Genomic DNA, 3,072 nt, shown 5'->3' on the forward strand with positions numbered 1-3,072 from the left:
CGAAAAACAAATCTGACAGACTGAATTCTGTCATGTTCATCAGCTCTATTTGTTTTCGATTTTGAGGGCCTTAACGATCACCAAATTGGCTGAAATTTTGCAGAGATGATCTACACAAGATGATCTAGATATGTCTAGAAGGAAGTTTGAGGAAATTCGATCAGAAAATGGTGCAAAAATAGAAATCCGCACCGAAGGTTTCGGTGTGGACTTCCGCAGCCGAGAAAGGAAATATTTAGTTCACGACTTTGATGAAATTCCTAATGATCAAAACATACTGATTAAAGTCAGAGATTTATCAAAATAGTTTGAAGATTTACGTGCATGTTGACTACTTATTTCTGCATTAATCATGCATGAGCAAGGTAACTCGAGAAGAATTTGCATATGAATTCATTCTGTCTACCTGTAAATGTAATATATTTGGGTATCAAATTCAGCTGTTAGCTAGCTAATAATTACTTTACATGCACAAAGAAAGGGAGACAATCTGGCTGCAAATAGTGAGTGCTAGCTGTGTGAATAATTGCTAGCTAGTTATGTTTACGTGCAGTTAAATTGCTACATATATACATTATTATTAATTGGTTTAACTTTAGAAATAATATATTTCCAAAAGCATATATTAATCATGTCTTAGTGAAGCATCAAGCTATTGTTTTACACATTAACAAATGCCTATAGTTTGCATAGTGTGTTTCAACAACAACGTACGCCTCCTTTTTGCGTACATAACGCTGCTTAATTTTATTGGGTGGGGGATGTCCATTATGTACATTAAGAAATGCTTAACCGACCTTCATCAATTTAAGATCATCAATGGCACTCATCATATTGCACATCACTCATGCAACCAATGAATTACCTTTATTGCATATCCCGTGGATCTCGGTTCAAATACTATCTCGGTGTGTTACTAACTTGTTAATAAAGTCGAGATGGTTTGTTATCTCATTCCTAATTACCTCTCTATTTTAATAAAAGTGATTAACTATATATGAATTTATTCTAGCTTCTACCAAATTAAGTTAATTATTTGATTGACAAACAGCAAAAGATGGTAACAGAAGGATCCAATATGATGTGACTAACTGACTATTGAGAATTCCACATTAGAATTCATATACCAATTGGGAAAACATGATGGCAGTTGGCACAAATAAGGAGACTTAGCTAGGTAGTATTAATATTATTGAAGAAGAATGTTTAAAAATAATCAAATAGAGCCGGCTAAACATGTTTGACTAGTTGCTTGAGACTTGTAAGTTGGAAACCAAATCAATTTTCAAAAAAATTTGGCCGAATCAAAAAAGAAGACGGCAGTCCTAATGGGTCGTTGATCCTAGATCAGCATGTTATGATTCTCCAACATATGAATATGGATGCCTACATTGGCGTCAAGAAACACAAATATGAATAATTGAGTAATTGACTACTTGAATATGATTTCAGGCAGTTACGCACTTATATATATGATTGATAATGCTGATTTCACTATTTCAGCCAGACTTACACGTAATGAACACCAAGACGTACCCAAGTGTTTAGGCAAACAGATTATTACAAAACAAACAACTGCGGCTTCGAGAATCTTTTCGCTATGCAATTTGTGTCCTTGAGTTGTTTCCTTAGCATCTTTCATGTTTGTGAAATAATTAGCTAAGCAACTAGGAATTAACAGTGGGTATTTTTTTTTTTTTAAATAAATAGAGGATTAGGCGATATTAGCTCCTCTGCAATAGCCAATTTGGGGCGACAAGCACCCTCCCACAATCCCGAAAGAAAGGGGGCCATCACATCTGGGAACCCACCGCCCGTCCCTCCACTTATAATTATTGAAGATAAAATATAAAAAACAAGTACAAAAGGGAAGGGGGATCAAACCAAAACTTTCCCCAACAAAAATAATGCGTAGAAAGTCTCTCAAATTCAAGAGAACTAAAAAGAAAAAACCAAACTGAAAAAGACTAAGCTTCTCAGCCTGGTAAAAATAAAGGAAGCTGCTCTCAAGATACCAGCCAACATTCATGACCAACATATTAAGAATGCCTATAATATGGAAAACCCAAAGCATCCATACATAAGTAAGGACAAACCTCAGGAGGAGGAGTAGCATGCCAGCACAAGGATGAGGAAGCCAACCCCAGATTAGCAAACCTATCAGCAACAGAATTCCCTTCGCGAAGGATGTGTGAGCATGTGAAAGAGATATGGCGAAACCGAGCCAAACAATTGTGCCAGGCAATTCGCAATGGCCAAGGAGGAACAAAGGAGGAAGAAGAAATACATTGAAGAATCGTTGTAGAATCACTCTCCAACCAAATGTGATACCAGCCAAAGTGAAAAGCAAACTCAACACCTAAAATAACATCCATAAGTTCCGCAAAGAAAGCAGTTTGAGCTCCCAAGCCTTGACAATAACCACCAATAAAACAACCGAAGCTGTCCCTAAACACTCCACCACAACCAGCCAGGCCGGGATTTCCCTTGGAGAAACCATCAGTATTCAGCTTGAGCTAAGGAATGAGAGGAGGATGCCATAACACAATACGAGGAGCACTTAGACGTTTGAGAACAGGAATCACACCCATGCTAGAAAGTACTTTGGAATCCAAAATACCACGGACAAAACCAGGAGTATGAGGAGCAATAAAACGAACCCAAGCCTTAACAGATCTAAAAACTCGCATAAGAGATGGCTGCTTATTATCAAACCGAAGCTTGTTACGAGACTTCCATATAGCCATAAGAGCAAAGAAACAACTGGCAAGCCAAATATTTTTAAGTTGCGGAGAAAAAGATTTACCTGTGACAGAGCTCCAAAGATCATTAAGGGATCCATATGACGGCAAGGAAGTGCCAAAACAACAAGCAAGCCATTGCCAAATATGTTGAGCAAAAGAGCAATTAACAAATAAGTGCGGCATGTCCTCTATATGACTAAAAGAGCAAAGCTGACAAATTGAGACCATTGGAATGCCACGTCGTTGAAGTTGATCATCAGTCGGCAGCTTGAAATGAAAAATTCTCCATGCAAGAATGGAATAACGAGGAGGGATGAAGCTACACCAA

The sequence above is a fragment of the Fragaria vesca genome, linkage group LG6 (genome assembly GCF_000184155.1).
Source record: "Fragaria vesca subsp. vesca linkage group LG6, FraVesHawaii_1.0, whole genome shotgun sequence".
Classification (NCBI taxonomy): Eukaryota; Viridiplantae; Streptophyta; class Magnoliopsida; order Rosales; family Rosaceae; genus Fragaria; species Fragaria vesca.